This window comes from Primulina eburnea, chromosome 1, assembly GCF_022965805.1.
Source record: "Primulina eburnea isolate SZY01 chromosome 1, ASM2296580v1, whole genome shotgun sequence".
In the NCBI taxonomy this organism is placed as follows: Eukaryota; Viridiplantae; Streptophyta; class Magnoliopsida; order Lamiales; family Gesneriaceae; genus Primulina; species Primulina eburnea.
In genome coordinates, this window is record NC_133101.1 from 49,537,744 (window position 1) to 49,565,358 (window position 27,615).

Here is a 27,615-nt window from a genome sequence, read left to right on the forward strand (position 1 = left end):
TGGCTACAAAATCTTAGATCGGGATCCATTCGAACTTGGGATGAATTGCAACAACAATTTTTGAAAAAGTTTTTTCCATCTCATAGAACAAATTCTTTCAAAAGACAAATCATCAATTTCACTCAAAAACAAGGAGAAACTTTTTATCAGTGTTGGGATAGATACAAGAATTGCTTAATCTTTGTCCACATCATGGTTTTGAAATTTGGAGAGTTGTTTCTCAATTTTATGAAGGCTTAACACCTAAAGATAGGCAAATGGTTGAATTTATGTGTAATGGAACATTTGAAGATAAAGATCCAAACGAGGCAATTGAGTATCTCGATTCATTAGCTGAAAATGCTCAAAATTCGGACACTATAGGTACAATCTAACCCTCAAACAAGATTCAATCTCCTACATCTGGTGGAGGTATGTACACTCTGAAAGATGAACATGATCTTCAAGCTAGATTTACCTCTTTGGCAAGAAAATTTGAGGCACTTGAATTGAAAAAGAATGGTCAATTAAAATCTGTTCAAGAAATTGTGTGTCACATCTGTGATACAAGTGATCATTTTACAAAAGATTGTCCCACTTTGCCCTCTTTTAAAGAATGTCTCCATGAACAAGCCAATGTTTTGAACAATTTCAAAAGGCCAAATTTTGAACCATTTTCTCAAAATTACAATCCAGGTTGGCGAAATCATCCAAATTTTAGTTGGAGGAATGATAATGCTGCACAATTTTCACAACCACATTTCCAAAATCAACAAAATTTTCAAAATTATGCACCTTATGTTCCTCCACCTAAAAGAAATTTGGAAGATACATTGAATTCTTTCATTGTAAAGCAAGAGTCTATCAATACTCAAACTGCTCAAACCATGACAGATTTGAAAGATACTCTTGCTAAATTTGCATCTGCACTTAATGTTCATGAGAAAGGTAAATTTCCTTCACAACCTCTGCCTAATCCCAAGGATCATCATTCACAAACTGGAACTTCTGGAACTCAACCGATGGATCAGGTAAAATCTGTTATTACCCTTCGAAGTGGTAAGGTTGTGGAAAAATCCATTCTTGAACCTTGTGAAGATGATGATAAATCAACTTCAAAGGGTAAGGAAGTGGAACCCATAACTTCCGAAGAGGAGGTTCAACAGACAGTGTCACCACCATTTCCTCATGCATTGAAAAATACAAAAAAATCAAATTTGAATTCTGATATATATGGTATTTTTAAACAAGTAAAAGTTAATATTCCTTTATTAGATGCAATAAAACAGGTACCATCATATGCTAAATTTTTGAAAGACTTGTGCACTGTGAAAAGAAAATTGAATGTGAAAAAGAAAGCATTTTTAGCCGAACAAGTAAGTGCAATCATTCAAAATAATAATACTTTGAAATACAAAGACCCTGGTTGTCCTACTATTTCATGTATTATTGGAGAACGAAAGATTAAAAAAGCCTTGCTTGATCTTGGAGCTAGTGTATATTTGCTTCCATATTCAGTTTATCAAGAACTCAATCTAGGCGAGTTAAAATCTACTTCGGTAACACTTTTACTTGCTGATAGATCTGTTAAAGTGCCAAGAGGTATGGTAGAAGACGTGTTGGTCCAAGTTGATAACTTTGTATATCCTGTCGATTTCATAGTTTTAGATACACAACCTATCGAAGCTTGTAATGCAATTCCTGTAATTCTGGGTCGTCCATTTTTAGCAACTTCTAATGCTCTTATAAATTGCAGGAATGGAATAATGAAGTTGTCATTTGGTAACATGACCTTGGAGCTCAATGTTTTTAATCTTTGTAAGCAACCACATGACAAAGAAGATGAAAGTGAAGATGAAAATCTTATTGAAACTCTTGTGGAAGAAAACATTCAAGAAGGGAGTACTCGTGATCAATTAGATATTTGTTCAATTGAAACTGTTAAGAAAATATTGAAATTAATCTTGATGATATTATCAGGTATCACTCGTTACCAGGATCAGAGAAAGAATTTGATGCAAAATATGAGAACAAAGACGAACCACCCATATTGGAGTTAAAACCCTTTCCAGAAGAATTGAAGTATGCATTTCTTGGAGAAGATGAAACATATCCGGTGGTAATTTCTTCCAAACTAGAAAGTGATCAAGAAGGTAAATTAGTTGATATGCTTAAAAGACATAAAAATGCAATTGGTTGGACACTAAAAGATCTCAAGGGCATTAATCCACTAATTTGCACACACAAAATTCATTTAGAAGAAAATGCTAAAACATCTCAACAACCACAAAGGAGATTAAATCCACACATGAAAGATGTTGTGACAACTGAAGTTCTCAAACTACTTGATGTTGGGATTATCTACCCTATTTCTGATAGTAAGTGGGTAAGCCCAACACAAGTAGTTCCGAAAAAATCTGGAATCGCAGTGATAAAAATTGAAAAAGGTGAATTGTTAACAAGTCGAATCCCATCTAGTTGGCGGATGTGTATTGATTATAGAAAATTAAATGACGCCACTAGAAAAGATCATTTTCCATTATCATTTTTGGATCAAATTTTAGAAAGAGTAGTAGGTCATCCATACTACTGTTTTCTTGATGGATATTCAGGTTATTGTCAAATTCCCATTGCACTAGAAGATCAAGATAAAACTACATTCACATGTCCTTTTGGAACATTTGCATTTAGAAGGATGCCATTTGGATTATGCAATGCCCCGGCAACATTTCAAAGATGTATGCTAAGCATTTTATTCGACATGGTTGAAAATTGATTGGAAATTTTCATGGATGATTTAACTGTCTTTGGGAATACATTTGATAATTGTCTTGAAAATTTGGAAAAAATTTTAAAAAGATGCGAGGAAAAAGGTCTTATTTTAAATTGGGAAAAATGTCATTACATGATTACTTCTGGAATTGTTTTGGGACATGTCGTGTCATCTCATGGAATTGAAGTTGATAAAGCAAAAGTTGATGTCATTGCCAATTTACCCCCTCCAAAAACCATTAAAGAAATTCGCTCATTTTTGGGACATGCTGGATTTTATAGGAGGTTTATAAAGGACTTTAGTTTAATCTCTAAACCCATTTGTAACCTCTTAACAAAATACACTGCATTTGAGTGGACTCAAGAATGTCAAAATGCTTTTGATAAAATCATTCGACATTTAACATCAGCTCCTATCATGCAACCTCCTGATTGGTCTTTACCATTTGAAATCATGTGTGATGCGAGTGATTATGCAGTCGGTGCAGTATTGGGTCAAAGAAGAAACGGTAAGCCTTATGTGATATATTATGCAAGTAGAACTTTAAACAATGCTCAAATGAATTACTCCACAACTGAAAAAGAACTACTTGCTGTAATATTTGCATTAGATAAATTTCGTTCTTATTTGATTGGATCAACGACTATTGTGTTTACTGATCATTCTGCTATTAGATATTTGTTGACCAAACAAGATGCAAAGCCACGACTGATACGATGGATTTTGTTGCTCCAAGAATTTGACATTGTGATCAAAGATAAAAAAGGAACCGAGAATGTCGTAGCCGATCATTTATCGAGACTAGTAGCAGGATCATCTTGTGAAATGACAAAATTAACTATAATTTTCCTGATGAACATCTATTTTCAGTTACTAATACACCTTGGTTTGCTAACATAGTAAATTTTCCTGTGACAGGAAAAATGACACCGCAATGGAGTTCTCAAGATAAAAGAAAATTTTTGAATGAGGTAAAAAACTTTTATTGGGATGATCCGTATCTGTTCAAGTATTGTCCGGATCAAATTTTTCGACGTTGCATACCCGAAAATGAGGTAAGTAGTGTCATTAAATTTTATCATTCAGAAGCATGCGGAGGACATTTTTCTTCAAAGAAAACTGCTGCAAAAATCTTGCAGTGTGGATTTTATTGGCCCACTTTGTTTAAAGACACCCACGAAATCTGCAAGATCTGTGAAAATTGTCAAAAATTGGGTACTATTTCAAAAAGAAACATGATGCCTTTGAATCCTATCATTGAAATTGAAATTTTTTACTATTGGAGAATTGATTTTATGGGACCTTTTTCACCGTCGTTTGGATATTTGTATATTTTAGTTGCAGTTGATTATGTTTCCAAATGGATAGAGGCAATTCCATGTCGAACAAATGATCATAAAATCGTCATCAAATATTTAAAAGAAAATATTTTTAGTAGATTTGGAATTCCTCGAGCCATGATAAGTGATGTGGGAACTCACTTTGTTAATAAACCGTTTGCTTCATTAATGAAAAAATATGGTATTACTCATAAAGTAACTACTCCTTATCATCCCCAAACAAATGGACAAGTTGAATTAGCTAATAGGGAGATAAAGCAAATTTTGGAAAACACTGTTAACTCAAATAGAAAAGATTGGTTTCTGCGACTTAATGATGCACTTTGGGTATATCGAACAGCTTTTAAAACATCATTGAATATGTCTCCCTATAGGTTGATTTATGGAAAACATTGTCATTTGCCTGTGGAATTGGAACATAAAGCTTATTGGGCGATCAAAACTTTAAATTCAAGCATGGATGATGCCAACAAATTGCGTAATTGCAACTTAATGAACTTGATGAACTCAGAAATGACGCGTATGAGAATTCAAGGATTTATAAAGCAAAAATCAAATCATTTCATGATAAAACAATTCTTAGAAAATCTTTTGAGATTGGTAAAAAAGTTTTGCTTTCTAATTCTCGACTTCACATATTCCAAGGAAAATTACGATCAAGATGGACATGCCCATATGTTGTAAAGCATGTGTATCCTTATGGAGCTGTGGATATTGAAAATCCTAAAAATGGTGATGTTTTTAAAGTGAATGGACAAAGGCTTAAACCATTTTTGGAAAATGAAATCTTTCAAGAAGAGTTTATTTCCCTTTCTGATCCTTAAATTTTTATGTTGCATTTAATTTTGTTTGTTTTTATTTCAGGTTTCCTTAATCTTTTTATTTTCCCGGTTAAATGGCAGATAACGGTACTCCGTGACTCTCATAGTCGGTTAAATCAGTTTCCCACAATTGCTAATACAAAAATAAAAAAAAAATCATTTCTTTTCTTTTCAAAATGGATGAAATTCTCTCAAAAATTTGTAAATATTTTCCCTCTGTTTCTGAAAATGTTCTAAGAAAAATTTATGCATGAAGGTGTGAAAGATTGAGATTGCTAATGCAAAAAGAAATTCCAGAAGATATTTGTTTTGTAATGGAAGCTAAGGTCCGATTAGGAGGAGAAGTTCCACAATCATTGCTCATTCGGTATTTGCCTGGATTAGGAAAAAGCACTTATGCGAAAAAACGAAGGGCCAAAAGTTTAGGGGTTTGTCATAAGTGTGCGAGATGGACTTGTGACAAACGATGCAGATCTTTGGGATGTGTTTCCAGTAACAGAGAAGATAAAATTGGTTTCATTAAGTATGGGCTGAGTAAGGAGTCTTTAGATAACATCTTATTGAATCTTGAGACGCATTCTAGTGGACATGTGCATATTGAACTTCTCCGTTTATGGAAACAATTCCAAGATGAGCGTCATAGTCTTGGGAATCCGACTAAAGAAGACCCTGTTTGCCAATTTATAAGAAAATTGGATGGGAAGCATATCCTCGACTCATAGAAGGCGTTGAAGCCGTTTCTGGACGTAAAACCAGAGGAAAATTGTGAGCCACAATCACACTACTGTTTATATGCATGTGTGTCATTATTGTTTTTACTATTTATTCTGTTTACAGCTGTGACCCATAGTTTTGTCATGATAACATATTACCCCTATAAAATCTCTCATCTTTCTCTCTATTTTCGCAGAAAAAAAAGAAAGTAAAAACATGGCTGGATCCTCTACACAAACATTGAAAAATATTTGTGTATTTTGTGGGTCGAGTCCTGGAAAAAATGAAGTGTTTGTAGAAGCAGCGAATAATCTTGGAAAGATATTGGCTGAGAGAAAAATTCACTTGGTATATGGGGGAGGTAATATTGGGTTAATGGGATCTGTTTCAACATCTGCTCATCTTGGAGGTAGTCAGGTTTTGGGTATTATTATTACAGCTTTAGCTGAAGGAAATATTACAGGTGTTACGATTGGGGAAGATTTAAAGTTTCTTCTATGTATGAAAGAATCACCAAAATGATTGAAAATTCTGATGCTTTTATCGCACTACCAGGTGGTTTTGGTACATTAGAAGAAATTTTTCACACTGTTTCTTGGGCACAACTTAATATCCATAATAAACCTGTGGGCTTGTTGAATATCAATAATTATTATGACAGTTTGTTGACATTTCTTGATAAAGCTGTAGGAACAGAATTTCATTTCAGAAAATTCACGACGGATGCTCATCTGTGCTTCGACTGCCGACCAATTAATTGATGATTTGGAAGCTTTTGTTCATAAGCCTGATCCGATGATAGAAAATATTAATTGGTCGCAATCAAGCAGTAAGAAAAGGAAGTTGGATCATTGATTCAAACGTCGTGGATTGGTTTGCGTTTGTTTCAGTTTGTTATCTTCAATAAAATTCCAGGTGATATCTCTTTCATTATGTACTCTTTATTAATAGTTATTTTGACATTAGGGACAATGTCATATTCTGACTGGGGGGATAAACTAAAAAAAAAAATTAAAAAAAAACTTAAAAATAAAAATAAAAAATATATATATTATTTTAGAATAAAATCATATTTATTGTTTGTATCTTAGTAATTTTTGCAAAAATGTCATACAATACATGTTTGAAAGGTTTAGATTAGAAATTGTAATAATCTATTTAAGTATGTTTAAATTTTTATTTGAAAAAAAAAGTCAATTTTAATATTTTGATCACTATAAAAATATGATTTATGAAATCTTTTTGAATGATTAACCATTGTGATAAAATCAGTTATTAAAGTATGTGGCCCATGATATACCTGATAAAAGTGCCTAAAATTTTTAAACTCACACATATTTTGTGAGTGAGTGGAGAGGATTGAGAAAACAGCTTGCGAGCCTTTATTGATAATCAGAGAGGCTATCTATTGTTTAGATCTTGTGTTCTTATTTTGGAAAAAAAATTGATATTTCCTGAAAAAAAGGAAGAAAAAAAAGAAAGATGTTGAAGATCTATGTAATTTTTAAGTTACATGCTGCGACCCATTTATCTCTCATAAAAATACAAATAAAAAAAAAGAAAGAATGAGAGAAATACATTGTACAAATTAAATAAATATGTGGTCAAGAAGCATAAACTTAGTCTGATTCTATGATGTAAAAAAAAAATCAGGAAAAAAAAATATATAATAAGAACAACTGGATTTTAAATCAATGGATTTCCTATCTTTTGATTAGTTTGGCTCGTTTGTCTATCTGCATTCTGTAAACCATTTTCCTGAGCATTTATCTGTATTCCAAATCCATGAGAGAAATCATTCCCATAAATTGAAACACTTATTAACATGTGAGAATATGGAGTTGAGACTCTTATTAGGAATTTCTGAAGGCCATGTACATTTAACTACCTAAAAACGAGCTTTGAATTGACCAGTTCAGATTATTTCATAAATTATAATTATAATGATCTTGATATAACTTTGACAGTTTTCAAATTTAATTTAAACACTTGGATAGTTTTGATTACATTTCTATTTAAATTAATCAATATGTTTTGTGTTGCTATTAACGCTTAAATTGCTAGGGACTAGCAATAAGTTGGTTGGGGAGTGTGATAAAGATAAAATATTATATATTAATTAAATGTTTTATTATATAAATATATAGTTTTTGTTTTATTAAATGTTTAAATATGATATGTTTTATAATAAATTGTATAAAATATAATTTGTTGTGTAATTATAAGTTTTTACTATTTTTACAAGTTCGATAAAACATGAATTAACTTGGCATTGAAAATGGGATTAAGATGATTCTTGGACCTGTAGAAAGTTGATGTTAATATCTACAATATTGATGGAAAGCATGAGATAAAAATCTTCTCACAAGTGGGATCAAATTATGCAACAAATAAAGTTACCAAAGGAGTGGCAGTTTTACCATGCTCTAGTATTTTGACCATATCTCTCAAATTACTTGGTCAAATGGTTTGAAACAATTACCTCAACTAGACAACTCAATTATCCACATGTTTCTTTTTATGTGAAGAAGCAAATTCGGAGAAGAAGATTTTCAAAAGTGATGTGTATTAAAATATTAATTTTTTGGAACATCAATGAAGACTTATGTGTAAAAAATAATATTTTATTTGTGGTTGTCTACCCAAATTTGGCTATAAATAGGGGTGCATTGTAATGTATTGAGAGATCCCTCATTCTATGAACAAACCTTTGAGTTCATAATATTTCTCTCTATATTTTTCCTTTATTTCTTCATTTAAATATAATTAGCATGTTAATTTCATATTTAAAGTTTTACACTTTGAATAATGAATAGCTAACTTCCTAAAGTTGAGATGATAAGGTGAAACTCTTGGCATGATAATAAGGTTATTAAAAGGTAAGAATCTATGTTTTATATTATTTAATCATTATTTATTGTTTATGTTATATTTATTTCTTTAAGCATTTTTATACCCTACTTATAAGTGGGAGTTTTGATTTATTGTTGCTATATGTTACACTAAATTCTTGGAACCAGTTTAAATGTTAGTTTGGTATTACCAACCATTTAAAGTGGATGACTTGATTTATTATATATAAATATATTATAATATTAAAATTCTTGGAACCATTTAAATGTTAGTTTGGTTTTACCAACTATTTAACATGGATTCCTTGATTTACTATATATAAATATATCATAATAATATTTTCTTGGTACCATTTAAATGTTAGTTTGATTTTACCAACCATTTAAAGTGGGAACCTTGATATTCGGACTCACCGAATTATATTACTTGTGGACAACCTTCTCTTGGGAGTGCAACAATCAAAGTCGCAACATTTACCGTTGGGGAGAGTTTTGTTATCAGTAAAATCTGTGAAACATCGTATACTACAGTGAGATGAGAATGAGACTGAGTTAGCTTGTATTGTACTTGTGTTGTTTGAGTATGACTGCATTACTGATATTGATATGCTGACCAAGTACAGAGCTACCGTAGATTATTTCCAGAAGATGGTGAGAGTCGGACCTGAAAAGGCCGAAGAATGAATATTGTACGGTAAAAATTCTAGATTGAGAATTCCTTTGATATCCGTACTATCTATGACTCGATCATTACAGAAAGGAGCAGAGGGACTCCTTATGTATTCAGTTGACTTACTGAAGTTGAGTCCATCATTGGCTGATTTGCCAGTGACATGAGAGTGCTGATGTTTTCCCCAGATGAGAATTCGGGTTTGATTCCAGTCAGGAAGATTGATTTCCGCCTTGAATTGATACCAGGTACTGTTTTATTTCAAAACACCGTACCGAATGATACTGATTGAATTGAAAGATTTGGAAAATCAGATAGAAGATTTACTAGCCAAGAGTTACATCTGATTGAGTGTTTCTCTTTGGGATGTATTAGCTATGGTTGTGAGTTGATAAACTCTGTGTTCAGAATATTTTGATGATTCTCTGATTAGTTGATCTATGATATTCTGGTATATTCGAAGAATATGACTGATTTGTTAAATATCTGAGTATTGTATTGAATACTTTGAGAACCGGAAAATTGTATACAGAAACTGTTGAAATGTGCATCTTGATTAAGACAGATTGTATTCAGGGCCTGTTATATCTGAAGATGATATATCTGTTGATCCTAGCACAGTGAAGCCGTGATTAGTTGGTTGAGATTGATATCAGTGTCAGAAATTTATAGTTGCATGAGTTTAGCAGGCTATTATATCTGACTATTATTTTAAATCTGATTGAGAATTGTTATTTTCTAGAGCAGTATTTGACACAGATTGTATACAGTTGAGACTCGATACGTTCAAGCCGAACCAGAGCTGATTTTGAGAGTTAAAACAGTTCAGAAAGTTGATCAGAATGGGCAGAACTTGATTATCGATAGTCAGAACAAGGTATCGATCAGAATATTAGGTATGTGATACTGCATTGTATGTGAATAACCGATGGGTTGTGCCAGATATTTCAGATTTGAAATGACAGATATTGTCAGAAGTGTACAGTAATCGATTCAGCTCTCATCCTGATAGCATACAGATTAAGACAAAAAGAATGAAACCAGGAGATTGGTTATATAGCTTATCGATTCCTGAATGGAAATGAGATCACATTTCCAGAGATATCGTGATGAATCTACTGTAATAATCCCGAGAATGAGTATCGATTTGAGTTGAGAGTAACAGACTGACCAAGTTTGCGGGTTTTATTTTGTACATGAAGATGTACAGATATGACTAGATTACTGAGATATCTGTCAGAAAAGTGATCAGATGACACAGAGTGCCGAAAATTGATTATATCAGACCATGATTTCGGTTAACTTTGCACGTTTGACAGAGTGTATAGCAGGTTCTTCCACATATTATCCAAAGACTGATGGATAGTCAGAGCGGACTATCCAGATACTGAAAGATATAGTTTGAGCTATAGTGCTTGATTTAGCACTAGTGGGCAAGAATTTTTGCCACTTTAAGAGTTTCGTACCACAACAGCTATCAGATGAGTATCGAGATAACTCCATTCGAGGCATTGTACGAAGAGAAGGGCAGATTCCCTTTTGTACTTAAGATATTATCTCTAAGGTTACTGAGATTGGATCTGATATGATCAGAGATATGACTGAAGAAGTGAAGCTGATTCAGAAAAGAATGGCGACAGCTCTGAATAGACAGATTGAATATGCCAACGTCAGATGACGACCGATGGTATTTGATATAGGAGATTAAATATTGAATTGATTTGGCCTAAATAGATTTGATGGCAGATGACGATGTTGATTTGTTATGGGATATTGATTGGTATATACGGATATTGTATAGCCAGTATTTTGAGATTGATTCGATCAGAGCCACTTCGAGTTGCATTATGACATTATACTTCGTGAATTATTATTCCAGATTGGAATCAGAATCAGTAAAATAAAGATAATTCAGAATGAAGACTATTCTGCTGTTGAAAGTTCAATTGAGTTGTTAGAATATCGAAGAAGCTACTTGAAAGACAGAATCCGAAATGAGACAGTGATTCCAGAATTGTTTCATTGAGGTGAGTTTTCTTTTAGCTTCTGTATATACCTCCTTTGGTATCTGATTTGATATCTGACTTGATTGCCTCTGATTTCAGAATTTATTGCATGTGATTTCGGGGAAGAAATCGTATCTTGGGAGGGGGGGAGAAATGTAAGGCCCGAAAATTTGATTATCGTAATCTGAAATGATTTGGTGATAATTGAGGTGATTATAGACGGAAAGGATTAGACCGAAAATACGGAAGAAAACACGGAGTATGTGCGAGGGCAGAACACCTCGCGCATATGCGCGACAAGGAGCCGCGCATATGCGCGACAGTGGCCGAAGACCTCGCGCATATGCACGAGAAGTGGTCGCGCATATGCGCGAGTTGTGCGGAAGCTGAATGTGATTTCCAGAGAACCTAGTGCATATTCGTGGAAGACAGACGCATATGCGCGAGCTGCCGAGACTCGAAGGTCTCGCGCATATGCGCCGACGGTGGTCGCGCATATGCGCGAGATGTGTTGCACCAAAGATGAGCCACTTGCCCTTGCCTGCATGATATATATATATATATATATATATATATATATATATATATATATATATATATATATATATATAATAAGCAATATTCATTCTTCAGAAACAAAAAAAGATAGGAACCGAAGCTCTGGAGGAATTGTAAGCTTCACGTTGGAAATTTGACTCGGTGACGATCCGCCCGTCTGATTTTGAATCTGAGTACAGTACTGAGTTCCTAGCGACGAAAGCTTCAACTGAACGTAAGTTTTGTTACGTTTTGTTATGTTTTGAAATTATGATACTGCCAGAATCAGATACGATTGATATATGGTATTCTACATATATTAGACATTGTATAATTGAAGTCAGATAGAAGAACAGACTGTGTATGTAATTTTTATGATTTTTCAGAACTGATATGATCGAGATTGTGCAGATTTGATATTATGACCTGTTATTATTGAAGATTATGATACGTATTGATATCGATTATGAGTTGTGGTATTATATCTGTGATGTTGAGATTGACTGAGTTATCAAGACTGTATTGTTATGTCGTGGAAACATCAGTAGATTGATTTTGACCAGATTCAGTATTGATTGAGATTGTATCATGATATCGTTGATATGGATCAGATTATGTTTGATTTGAGTATTGATCAGAACAGGTCTTGAATTGAAGTTATATATTGATACAGTGTATTCGATATTGTTATTGCCAGATTGATTTGACAGGCAGTGAGTTCGAGACTTCGACAGAGTCAGATTCGGCAGAACGAAACGAAAGGTATAAATTGGTGTTGATGCGGGATTGCACAACTGGAGTTAGATTCGACTTGAGTCTCCCAAAATCACATACTTTACCTTATGACATTGATATTTGCAATTGAATGAGATTGATATCTTTGGTCTATTGAATTATGTATTGAGTCATAGGCGGATGCGCCTAGTTGTAGACTATTGATCTTGTGACAGAGGTGCCAGATAATGATGGAATCGTCACTAGCCATTGCACATTGTCACAGAGATTTGGCAGGATATGCCAGGACTGATATGCCTAGATAATTGGCTGGTATGCCAGGGCGGATGTGCCTAGTATGTGGCGGATTCGCCAAGACGCCGGACGTTTGGTCGTATCGATATGTTGGGGAGTAGAGCAGCTCCTATCTCTGAGATTCGATACGGAAAGGGCCAAAGTCCGTGAATAAGAACGTACCACCACCCCGATCGGGAGTGTAGGTGGGTGTATGTTCTTGTTCAGATCAGGATCCCTAGATTAGGATGAGTCGAGTCAGAGTCTAAGAGTCACATGGTGTGATTCAGAGTTGCACTGATTCATGTTTCTGATTATGATACATGTTATGAATATCTGTTTCATATTGTTATATCTGTTTATATGAAATGCATGTATACATGATTTATCCTGTGAATGTAATTCTCACCGGAGTTATCCGGCTGTTGTCTTGTTTGTATGTGTGCATGATAACAGGTAGGACAGGATCAGGATCAGGAAGAGGATGAGATATTATAGTTAGCATGGAGATCCGGGCCCAGAAGCAGAATAAGATTCAGCACTGGATGTATAGTCGTTGAACCTAGTTGAGATAGAGACATGTAGTACATGATTTGTACTTTGATATTGAAATGTATATCAGATAGATTACTATTACGTTTCCGCATTTAATACTATATTTTTTTAAAAAAAATTAGTCCCACTTTTCTTAATTATTATATTTGACATTAATAATGATTAAGACATGAATTAGCGTCCGGGTCCTCACATTCATGATTCAAGTTCACATTATATTAATCTCATCATAATCCAATCGACGATCCAATATCATCGATGTGATAATTTCAACTTCTGTGTTATTATGATGCACACTTTAATTTCGAGATCACCAATGTCTAAATAAGGAAGGTGCACTCCCTTTGACTGTTTTAGCGGTCATGCTCTTAAAATTTCTATAAGTTTTTATAACTTTATTTATAAGCTTATCGATTGATCCTATCAAACTTATTTATTATAAATTCAACTAATTGAATTTTTTATCTCAATGGGAACAAATAAACCATTATTTGTGTGTCCCTCAATGTTTCAGGGATATTGAAACGTCCACTACTCGTTCTCTTAAAACATACTAGAAATTTTTTTTTCCTTCTTAATCTCCATATTTCGAAATATACATATAAATACTTTAAAATACCTTGACACCATTTTGAAAATAAACAACCAACGAATATTTAAAAACTCAAGGGAAATAGTTTGAATCATAAAATCGTCAATCACTTGCATATCCTACTTAGAAAAATTGCTAAAATTAACCTCTCAAAAACCTCTCAAAATCATAATCAAAGTCATAAAATATATGTAACATAACTTTAAATCATAAATCATAACTAGTGCGGAAAACTAGCGCCGGTCCTCGAGTTATATGCACCTTCAAAGCAAAGTCAATCATCAAGATCTCCATTAACATTATTATCATAATCACATGCATCAATCACATCTAGTGAGTCTAAAGACTCAACACACTATAATCTTGATAACAAGTACTACATATACAGATCACATGTAACAATGAAAATACTTGCACTTAAAATAACATTTTCATAATCGTGCATAAACTTTAAATATAAACTTTTTCATAAACATTTTCGTAAACATTTTTCATATCAACTTTATCATATTCATATTCATCATAAACATATTCATATTGTATTTATCTTCATATCCATATCCTTATTCATATTCATATTCATTTTCGTTGAATTCAGATCGTTAATTGTGACTTTCGTATTCGTATTGGACGAGGGATCCATCTACATATAACCATAGTACTGAGCGACGGGAACATCTGCGACACTCTCACCCGTCAACTGAGCCTTGGCCTACGTATTAACATATCATCGTATTCGTATAAATGGAAATACGATCGTCGGGCTGTCATTGGGACCTTTTACCTCACGATATCTCCAACATATCATCGTATTAGTCACAATTACTTCACTTCCTTCAACGTTTCGTATTTTCATCACTTAATAAAAATTAAACATGCATATAATGTTTTTATTTTAAACCAAGCATGCAACATATCTTTTAACGTTATCGTTTGATCATATAATCCCATAAACATTTAAAATAATAAATCATTACATATTAAATCATAAAATCCACCTACATTTAAAATCAACATTTTTAACATAATAAATCATAACAATTTGAAATAACATTTTGACATATCAGATCATAAACATTGAGAATAAAAGTTTTGACATATTAAATCCTAAAAATTTGGAATAAACTTTTTAACATATTAAAAATACATAAATATTTTAAATATACATTTTAGCATCATAAAAATCCATAAACATTTTAAAAGATTAAAAATCCGTAAACATTTAAATGAACATTTTAACATATTAAATCATATAAACATTTAAAATAATCATATTAGCATATAAAACAACATTCAGAGCACTGTCATGATGTTATTAATTTTCGGGTGTAAAATTACCGTTTTACCCCTTGATGTAAAATTTCACTTTTTGACATTTTATTAATTTCATTGACTCTAACATATCCCAAATAATTATTTAAGCTTACGTATAAATTTTCATAATTTTATTCCTCTTAAATCTAGGTGTTTCCAATTTTTCTTTAATTAACGTTTTGCGAGTCGGTTAAATCCCGGATAAATCCAAAACTCATTATTTTGATCCCAAATTTTCAACATAAGATTTTTATTACCATGGTTCCAATTTTTCCTTATTAAATTCGAAATATGGCCCTTCCCCGAACAACCCGAGCCATCTCCCAATTTACTCGAGCCAAACCCGAGCCAACCCACCTAGGAATCCTACTGACCAGCCCTGACCCCTGGACCTAGCCCTTAACTCGCTCAAACCCTCCTGGACAGAAGCCCTTCGCTGCACACATTGAACCCATCCACGCTCAAAGACTCCTATCCAACCAAGGACACTCCTAGTCGAGCCTCCACCGAGCCAACCTAACCCTAACCATCCGTGAACCACTCCCAGACCCAACCCAGACCAGCCCGAGCCCATGAACTAGCGCACAGCCACCTAAAGAAAGCAACAGCCTGCACGTGACTCCATGGTGCCTCCCTCACGTCTTCTGCGTTTGGCTCGAGTCACGTCGAGCCACCCTGCACCAACTCATGACCCAACCCTTGGCCAACCTCCCTTGACCCTGATGGACCAGTCTGGCTCGCGTCCAGGCCAGCCGCAAGCCACTCTTTCCTGCTGCTCTCAAACCGTGCATGGGGGGAGAGTCCTAGTTCGCTAGGACTCTTCCCTAGCCACTCCCTTGACCCCTAGCCGCCCTAGGACCCAACCCAGCCCTAGATCAAGACCACCCTGAACCTGACATAGCCTTGGCCGAGCCCACTTTCCCCCATGCATCAATTTCCCTTCAACCGATCACCTATGCTACAATAATGATCAATTTGGTTCCAGCTTGTACGTGTCCAATGTGCTGCATGTTTTGGTTGTGTTATAGGACTCTATATTTCGTGTAAAATCATCACTTAACATCTTAATATATTTTATCCTCTTTAGGTACATATAAAACATGTTTTTCAAATCAATAATCAAGAGTTAAACATATGCATATGCACAGTTGCGAAAATAATAATTTGTGCGTGTTGGGTGCAATAATTGTCCCTGCTTGGTAGAGCGATCGAACCGTGTTGCTTGTGCTGCTGTGAGGTTTAAAATATTTGAGTTGCACCATTACCACAAGTTATAGCTTTTGGTAAAGCGGTAAGCACTGCGGTCCAACAATTGGTATCAGAGCCAAGGTCACGGGTTTGATTCTCATTGATTGCAAGGAGTAAAATTATTGGGAGGGAGATTGTTGGGTGCAATAATTGTCTCTGCTTGGTAGAGCGATCACTGTGGTGCTTGTGATGCTGTGCGGTTTAAAAGATTTGTGTTGCACCATTACCACAAGTTATCTCTTTTGGTAAAGCGGCAAGCGCTCGGTCCTACAGTGTGGCTTATTTTCATTCAAAACATGATCAAATACCATGGTGTGATAGATGATTGAAGGCAAGAAAATTGCGTGCCTTTGCGTTTTAACGCACGAATTTTCGTTGACGAACCAAAGAACGATGGCACGATTAAGACCCGATTCGAAGCTTCCTCTTGATTGATGCTTGTATGTGTGTCGTGTAGTGGTTTTAAGGAGAAAAGAATCCTTGTCAATTTGTTTGTGAAGGGGGCCTGGGTTATGGTTTGAATTGTGGGGTAAATTGTACTTTAAATAGTAATTAACACATAACAATAGAATAGGCCCATTAACAAGATTAATTAGTCCCAATAAGCCCATTAGTTCTTAATTAAAATATTTTGTTTAATAAAATTTGTGAATTTATTAGCCGGGTTGCGAATACGTTCGTATTTTTGTTGAAAATCCAACACTGATAAAATTTATGTCTCGGCGTATAAAATCATATCAAAACTCCTTATTTTCAAAAATTAGATAAAACATCAACCATATTTGTGAGGCCCATTTACTCTAATGACAATTAATGATCAAACAATAATGGTTTGATTTAGATTTGCAGCGGAAATGGTTTAAAATTATTTAAAATGGACCTCATGGCCTAGAAAAATTCGGCATGACCTCCTCATAAATAGGACATCCCGAAAAACTCAAGCATCATAATATAATAAAATGACTCAAAACTGACGCTGCGATAAACATAAACAGTCACATGCAAGTACCAGCCAGGCACACATCAACAATTCTCAAACATCAATTCAACTAAGCCAGTAAGGCTTTAAAATTCACTAAAACTTATCCAAACTAAATAATAACATGTCAAACACCCATACAGATACTCGGGGCATCTCCCCGGAAAATAAATACGACACAGAACTGACACAACTCCAAGACAACAAAAAAAACTAGCTGGGAGACTCCAACGAACTAAAACCAAGCAATCCAACCTCAATCCCGAGCTCCATTGGCGGAACCTCGGCCTGATGCTGCAAAACGACTCGGGAGATCTAGCATGGTGCCCAATAACAACCACAGCAGCCCCCCAGAAAACAACCGAGGTTAGGATTCTGGTATGAAACAGTCCAACAATAACAAATCATGCATAATCATATAATGAAATGTAATATGCAATTGCATGAAAGGCTCAACGAATAAATGGGATAACAGGAGCCAACAAACGGTACGATAACAACTCGAATAATGCTCGACAAACAACACAGGGGAGCTACATCGTCATGCAGCTAAACCGTCCTGCCAAGTATGCGAGGTATGCCAAGCTGTGCTGAATAACAATCCTGACTCGGCCTCCATACAGCTGATATGCTATAAAAGGATAGCACAATAGAACGAACTAGATGACACAATCTCAGCGCTCACCTCAAAAGGCTGCACTAACCACGGGATTGTTCAATCAAATCTACGGCCTCATGCGTATAGGCCTATCAGCCACACAATGATCCCGAGATAAACAACAGTGCCAGATAAAAACGGATATCAACAATGGGCTAACAAGAACGATAGGGCTCAACATGAATGTCATAACTGTATGCCCGATTCTAAATACCAATAATATGTCATAATAATAAACATAGATCACAACAAAGGCATTGAACAATTTACAACAGTCAACAAGTCATAAACATGATCCACGTAACACAGAATGACAATTAAACATAATTTATGTTTTACCGTCGTATGTTACCAAGCTGTAACATACCTATACCAACTTGACAATTCAATATAAACTTCACTTCAAGACTCTTGGCCTAAATAAAACCACAATAAGCCGATCATGAAAACTACATTCCACACCAATGTCCGATTTGGCATAAAAGAGCATAAAATTTGTATCTCGCTCAATATTAACTCAAATCAATATCCGCCAATTGGAAATGAAATATACTCAATTATCAAAGTTTATTTAGTTGAAACCATCTTCAGAATCTCAGTAGATTATTCTCAGAATTTTCAAGAACACACTGCTACTTCCGAATTCGCGGACATACACTTAGCAGTTCCAGAAAAACAATTATAACTTGCTCAATTCTTAATGGAATTTAACGAATCTTATATCATTACGAAGAAAACACATAGCTCTACAACTCTTATTTGAGTCACAAGTCCAGAGTCCGAGCGCATAATTGACAAAAACTCGAATTACATTAGGTGTCCTGCACAGCACAATTGCAGAATTCGATTTTGGCACATTTGGTAGAAAAATCATGATGATTCCAGCGGCTATAAACAGAAAACTTAAACCAATACAAAATTTATTTCGGTCATTTCTACAAATTCAAGTTGTAAAAATTGCAGCAACACAAAACTCTCACCCCAAAACCGGAAGAATTCGTGCAGAAACAGAGCACCGGAACAGCAGCTTCGATCTACCAAATCCTTGCTCAAACTTCGCGATTTCTAGCTTGAATTGAACTTAGGATGTTAGGAAGACATCCCTTCAGACCGACCGATATTTAGACTCCGACGGAGGAGATATCGCAACTTTCCCGCAGCTGCTCCAAGGGATGCAAGAATTGGGTTTATTCTTTCTTTTCTTTTTCCCTTTTCTTCCTTCTCTCACTTTAGGTAAGTTATGGGTGTATGTATATGTATATCTATATATTGTGTATTTGGTTACTAAAATAGTAACTCAAGCCCATTTATCCCGGTCTGTATTTATTTTGCTCTCGTGTGTTATTTAAACTCTATATGTATTTTATATCGTTAAATTCTCCGATATTCAAAAATATATATATTTAACACACTTCTTGAATTTATTTGGCATAAATATTTATTTTAATTTACAACTCAATAATTATTCTAATTATGTCAAATTATCGGATAATTAATTACAAGGCCTTATATTTCTCCACCCCTTAAACAAATTTCATCCTCGAAATTTTTGTTTATACACATACATCTTACACACGATACGAAACCAACAATACAATATTAAGAATCAAACATATATGGATAAGACGTTCTCATCTTCTCTTCTGTTTCCCATGTTGATTCTTTTACACCATGCCTCGACCACTGAACACGTACAAGTGGTATAACTTTATGGCGTAAAACTTTATCTTTACGATCCAAGATACAAACAGGATACTATGTGGGGACCCAGACGCTAATTCGTTTCTGAATCGTTCTTGGGAATAATTATAAACAATAAGATAAACAAGGTCTAATTTTTTTAAAAAAAAATACAAGAGTACGCAACATATGAAATAAATCTTATTTCATTTACAAGATCAATATCCAGATCTAAGTACAAGTCCTGTACAAAAGTAAATCATAACAACTATTGTTCCTTCACTACATGTCAGGTGATGAAACAGGTTTACTTCTATGTCCGGATCTCCACGCTAACTGTCCTCTCTTATCCTCTTCTTGACCCTGATCCTGTCTCATCTGTTGTCATGCACACATACAAACACAACAACAGCCGGATAAATCCGGTGAGAAATACATTCCCAGTATAAATCATGTATATATGCAATCATATAAACAACATAAAAGCATGAAACAAATATCAATAACTTGTATCAAATTTGAAAGACAAGAATCGATGTAAAACTGTAAATCAACTCTGACTCATAATCTCTGACTCGACTCTTTCCTAATCTAGGGATCCCGATCTGAATAAGAACGTAACAATATCCCACCTACTCTCCCGATCATGGTGGCGGTACGTTCTTATTTACGGACTTTGGTCATGTCCATATCGAATCTCGCGATAAGAGTCGCTCTACTCCTATGCAACATCGATATGACCAAACGTCCGGTATCTTGGCACCTCTGCCAAAGACTTGGCATCTCCTGCCAAAGACTAGGCATGTCCACCCAAAACTAGGCACATCAGCCCCAAAGACTAGGCACGTCCGCCCATAACTCTGTACATAACAGATGCTTAACTATAAATCAATAGAATAAGCATATCAATCTCAGACATTGCAACATATCGAGGAAATGACAATTAAGTATGTGATTTTGAGAAACTCCAGTTAAATCAAACTCGAGTTGTTCAATCCCAGATCAACATTGATTTATACCTTTCTATCTATTAATCTGACGAAGTCAAAGTCTCGAATTCAAAGCCTGTACATACTGAATCTGGCAATGACAATATCGATTAATACAATATCAATACACCACTCAATCAATACTGTATATAATCAGAACTTAATCAAATTCTGTTTTAACGGCATAACAGCACAATCTCAATATACCCAACAATACCATATCAATCAGATATCAATTTCAACAACTGATAATCGATAACAACACAATTCTGATATCAAATCTGTATAATCTCAATCAAATCAATTCTGAAAATTATAAAAAATGCATATGATATCCGTTCTTCAATCTGATTTCGATTATACGATTTATACTATATCACGAACACCATATATGAATCATATCCGATTCCTCCAATATCATAATTTCAAATCATATCAAAACGTAGTAAAACTTACGTCCAATTGAAGCTCTTGTTGAAAGGAACAAAGCATCAAAGTCGGATTGAAAATCAGACGGACGGATTTTGCGTAAATCGAATTTTAGTACGTGAAGGAACTTAATTCTTCTCTGGACCCTTTCTTCATTCTTCCTAATACTTCTCAATGGAATCACGCTTTTGTTGCATGATAAGGACCAAGTGGCTAACTTTAGGCCCTGCACGTCTCGCGCATATGCGCGACCCTCCTCGGCACATATGCGCGAGACACTATGTCTCGGCGCGTATCCTTCACAGCATCTATCGCATATGCGTACCCTTGGTCGGCGCACATGGTCGGCGCATATGTGCGAGGTTCTTCACAACTCTCTGCCATACTCGTGCATATGCACGGGTCCATATCGCGCATATGCGCGAGGTTCTCTGCCTGCCTCGTGCATATGTGCCCAGCTGGGTCGCGTATATGCGCGAGGTGCTCAGTCCTCGTACATAACATTTCTTATTTTCGTCTATCTTGGTCTGATCTGTTCCGTCTATAATCACATCTCAATTATCAACAAATCATTTCAGATTACAATAATCAAAATCTCGGGCATTACATTTCTCCCCCCTAGGATCCAATTTCGTCCCCGAAATCACATGCAATCAAATCATATCAGAAAGAAATGTATAACAGAAACTGAATAGAAAACTCACATCAATTAAACAACTCTGGAAGTCTCTGTCTTATGTCTGATTTAGTTTCCCAGGTAGCTTCTTCAATGCCATGACGACTCCACTGAACTTTCACAAGCGGAATAGTCTTCGTTCTGAGCTGCTTTTCATTTTATTTAAGAATTTGGATCGGCTTTTTGAAATAACTCAAAATCTCCTCTGAATGAAGGAATCCTTAAGAATACTCTATTTCCTGCCTCAATTACCAATGGTTTACGTCGAACCTTGGTATATTTGGCCTGTCTATCTTGAACTGTCTTCATTCCCTTCTGAATCAGCTTCACTTTCTCTGTCATTTCTCGAATCATATCAGGCCCAATCTCAGGTACTTCAGATATATCATCTCAATACAGAGTGGATCTGCATTTCTTACCGTACAGCGCTTCAAACGGTTCCATCTCAATACTCGTCTGATAGCTGTTGTTGTACGAAAACTCACAAAATGGCAATGAATCCTTCCAACTAGTGTTAAAATCAAGCACTACAGCTCTAAGAATATCTATCAGTGTCTGGATTGTCCGCTCTGACTTTCCGTCAGTCTGTGGATGATATGCGGTACTCAGATGTAACTTAGTACCTAGAGCCTGCTGTAAACTCTGCCAGAAGTGCGAAGTAAACCGAGGATCACGGTCTGAAACAATCGACTTCGGCACTCCATGCAATCTTACCACTTCTCTAACATAGATCTCTACCATCTGGTCATGTCGGTATGTCATTTTGTACGGAATAAAACATGCTGATTTGGTCAATCTGTCAATCACGACTCAAATCGCATCACAACCTCGGGAGGAACGCGGTAGCTTCGTCACAAAATCCATGGAAATGTGATTCCATTTCCATTCGAGGATAGAGAAGCTCTGTTACAGTCCTCGTGGTTTATTTCTTTCGACTTTCACCGACTGGCTATTCAGACATTTCGATACAAATTCTGCAATATCTTACTTCATTTGTTTTTCTCAAAGCTGTCTGTTTCAAATTATAATATATCTTTCTGCCATCAAAACAAATACTGAATCAACTGCTATGTGTTTCTGACAATATCTGTCACTTTAAATCTGAAATATCTGGCACAACAAGCCGATTACTCACATATAACACATGGCTACCAACCTGATATTCTGATCGATGCCCTGCTCTGACTATCGATATCGAGTTCTGAACGTTCTTATCAACTTTCTGAGCCGCTTTAATTCTCAAAATCAGCTCTGGTTCGGCCAGCACCATACAAATTCTCCACGGTCTACTATCTGTTGCAAACACGAATTCAGAACAACAACAATATTCAATCAGATTCGAGACATCAATTATCAATACTGATCTGCTAAACTCATAAAACTGTAATTTCTGACGATGATGTCGGTCTTGGCTAACTGATCACGTCTTCAACGTGGTTCAGAACACCCGCTATATCATCTTCGGATATAATGTGCCCCAAACAATACAATCTGTCTCAACCAAAACTTACATTTTGCATGCAATTTCTATGCTCTCGAAATACTCAACACAATTCTCAAATGTTCAGCATAATTAGTCATATTCTTCGGATATATCAGAATGTAATAGATAAAATAATCATACGATCATCAAAGTACTTCTGAAATACACGGTTAATTAAATCCATAAACATAACTGAAGTACCCCAAGGAAAACACTTGGTCTAATGTAATCCTTGGTTAGTAAATCTTCAAGCCGTTCTTTCAACTCTTTCAATTCAATCAGTACCATCCTGTCCACTATTTTAAAGATAGGAACTGTACCTGGTGCGCATTCAATGCTGAACTCTATCTCTCCGACTGGAGGCAATTCTGAAATCTCATCTGAGAAAATATCAGCAAACTCACAGACTACTGGCAAGTCAGCCAATGATGAGCTCGATTTCAGTAAATCAACTGAATAGACAAGTAATCCTTCCGTTCTTTTCTGTAATAATCGAGTCATGGATAACGCAGAGATCAAAGAGATTCTCGATCTAGAACCCTTACCGTAGAATTTCCATTCTTAAGCCATATTAGGTCTGAATCACACAATCTCATGGGAACAATCAACGGTAGCTCTGTACTTGGTTAGCATATCATTATCAATAGTGCAGTTAAAAATTAAACCACTCAAGCGCAATACAATCTAACTCATTCTCATGCCCGTCATACTGTAGCATACAATATCTAACAGATGTCACTGATACAAAACCTCTCCTCAAAGGTGACAAGATAAATATTACAGCAGATAATAACTCAATAGACATAGCATATATCAACGCAATTCATTCAAAGATAATCATATGGAATGAATTAGTATCTATCAATACATATGCAGAATAACCACACAGGAAACAATTATCTGCCAAAATATTATCAGATGCATTCTGGGCCTGTTTCTCGATCAATGTAATATTCTGGCCTACTTTCTAGGAGGTTGGCTACCTATCTGGCTTCCTCCTAGCCTTGGTTGTGACTGAGGAGTCGTCGGTGGTGGCTGGAGGGAGTGTACAACAGATGGTTGTCTATCAGGCTGTGCCACTGATCCAGATGATTTTGTTCTCTGAGGTCGTTGGGAACCTCACTGTGGACAGACTTTACCAAAGTGTCCTGGCTGTCGACAGAGGTGGCAACTACCAAACACACCTCGACATTGCTCTGTGGGATGTCTTCCTCCACAAGTTCTACAATAAACCCCTGTATAACTCTGGCTAGAACCACTGGAACAAGATGAACTACTCCCTAACTTCTTAAAGTGTTTCCTTCGAGCTTTCAGAAAATCTTTCTTTCCTCCACTACTACTGCCGCTATCAAATCTAGACAAGGATTGCAAAAATTGAGCTGGAGGTTTTTGCTGTTTATGTAGTTGAGCAACATACGACATTCCTCGCTGTTGGATCAAACTTGCCTCAGCTCCCTTTGCTCTATTCAATGCATCAGCAAAATTATGGGGTCGCTCCACATTTACCACTGCAAATATTTCAGGATTCAATCCATTGATGAACTGATCAGCTTACAGCTTCATTATTCCCAGCCACTTGAGGAGCAAAACACAGTAAAGTAGAGAAGTTTGCTACATATTCTTCAATATTCAGTTGGCCCTGTTTCAAGTTAGCAAACTCTGTACTCTTGTCCTTTCGGTACGATACTGGGAAAAACCTTTGGTAAAATTCAGCTTTGAAGATTTTCCACGTAATCACCGTACCACGGTGTTCTAAGGCTTCCTTGGTTGGAAGCCACCAACTCTTTGCGACCTCGTGTAACTGGTGTCTGATCAATTTAACTCTACGTTCATCTGAATACTCAAGTGAATCAAACAGTATCTCTATATCATCTAGCCAACTCTCACAATCATCCGACGTCTCAGTACCCCTCAGAACTGACGGTTGAAATGACTGAAACCTTTTCAACATTGTTTCCATCGGAGTTTCTGATACATCCATCTGATTAGTCGAGGTAATACCTTGTTCTGGAATTTTTCGAGGAGGTAAATCTGGTTATCAAAAGGATTAGTAACCAAATACCACAAACCTGTTTCAGTCCTCCTCTGATTATCTTACTGCTGATCAAGAATCGGTTCTGATTCATTCTTAATAACACACGTTACCAATAAAATCAAATAATCAGGTAAACATGCATTTCAAAGCAGTAAAACATGCTAAAATTCAGAAGCATGGAAAGAAAAACTCATTCTACCCCGCTCACTAGCTCCTATCTCAGTCTAAGAAACCTACTACTCTGATACCATTTGTTGTGGGGACCCAGACACTAATTCGTTTCTTAATCGTTCTTGGGAATATTTAAAAACAATTAAGATAAATAGGGTCTAAATTTATTTTTTTAAAATATAAGAGTACGCAACATATGAAATAAATCTTATTTCATTTACATGATCAATATCGAGATCTAAGTACAAGTCCTGTACAAAAGTAAATCATAACAACTGATGTTCCTTCAATACATGTCAGGTGATGAAACAGGTTTACTTCTAAGTCCGGATCTCCATGCTAACTGTCCTCTCTTATCCTCTTCTTGACCCTGATCCTATCCCACCTATTGTCATGCACACATACAAACACAACAACAGCCGGATAACTCCAGTGAGAAATACATTCACAGTTTAAATCATGTATACATGCAATCATATAAAGAAGATAAAAGCATGAAATAAATATCAATAACATGTATCAGATCTGAAAGACATGAATCGATGTAAAACTATAAATCAACTCTGACTCATAATCTCTGACTCGACTCTTTCCTAATCTAGGGATCTCGATCTGAATTAGAACGTAACAATCTCCCACCTACTCTCCCGATCGTGGTGGCAGTACGTTCTTATTTACGGACTTTGGTCATGTCTATATCAAATCTCGCGATAGGAGTCGCTCTACTCCTATGCCACATCGATGTGACCAAACGTCCGGTGTCTTGGCACCTCTGCCAAAGACTTGGCATCTCCTGCCAAAGACTAGGCATGTCCGCCCAATACTAGGCACATCAACCCCAAAGACTAGGCACGTCCTCCCATAACTCTGTACATAACAGATGTTTAACTATAAATCAATAGAATAAGCATATAAATCTCAAACATTGCAACATATCGAGGCAATGAAAATTAAGTATGTGATTTTGGGAAACTCAAGTTAAATCAAACTCGAGTTTTGCAATCCCAGATCAACATTGATTTATACCTTTCTTTCTATCGATCTAACGAAGTCAAAGTCTCGAATTCAAAGCCTGTCAATACTCAATCTGCAATGACAATATCGAGGAATATAATATTAATACACCACTCAATCAATACTGGATATAATCATAACTAAATCAAATTCTTTTTAAACGGAATAACAACACAATCTCAATATACCCAGCAATACCATATCATCAGATATCAATTCCCACAACTCATAATCGAAAACAACACAATTTTGATCTCAAATCGGTATAATCTCAATCAAATCAATTCTGAAAATTATAACAAATGCATATGATATACGTTCTTCAATCCGGTTTCGTTATACGATGTCTACTATATCACGAACACCATATATGAATCATATCCGATTCCTCCAATATCATAATTTCAAATCATATCAAAACGTAGTAAAACTTACTCCAATTGAAGCTCTTGTCGATAGGAACACAGTATCAAATTCGGATTGAAAATCAAACGGACAGATTTTGCGTAAATCGAATTTTAGTACGTGAAGGAACTTAATTCTTTTCTGGACCCTTTCTTCGTTCTTCCTAATACTTCGGAATGGAAAATGAAGGGAATCACGCTTTTGTTGCATGCTAAGGTCCAAGTGGCTAACTCTAGGCCCTGCACGTCTCGCGCATATGCGCGACCCTCCTCGGTGCATATGCGCGAGACACTATGTCTCGACGCGTATCCTTCATAGCATCTCGCGTATATGCGCGCCCTTGGTCAGCGCATATGCGCAAGGTTCTTCACAACTCTCAGCCATACTCGCGTATATTCGCGGGTCTATGTCGCGCATATGCGCGAGGTTCTCTGCCTGCCTCGCGCATATGCGCCCGGCTGGGTCGCACATATGCGCGAGGTGCTCAATCCTCGCACATAACATTTCTTCTTTTCGTCTATCCCGGTCTGATATGTTCCGTATATAATCACATATTAATTATCAACAAATCATTTCAAATTACAATAATCAAAATCTCGGACATTACATACTCAATATACGATAGAGAAAGGTCGAGTTCAACCTCATCAGGTTGAATCACATGAGATGGATCGGGCTCATACTTAT

The 27,615-nt window shown here is 35.7% G+C and overlaps 1 pseudogene; it reads left to right on the forward strand.

The window, feature by feature from the left end:
* Window positions 1–257: 257 nt before the first annotated feature.
* LOC140807671 (uncharacterized) lies at window positions 258–5,635 on the forward strand (annotated as a pseudogene).
* Window positions 5,636–27,615: the final 21,980 nt, after the last annotated feature.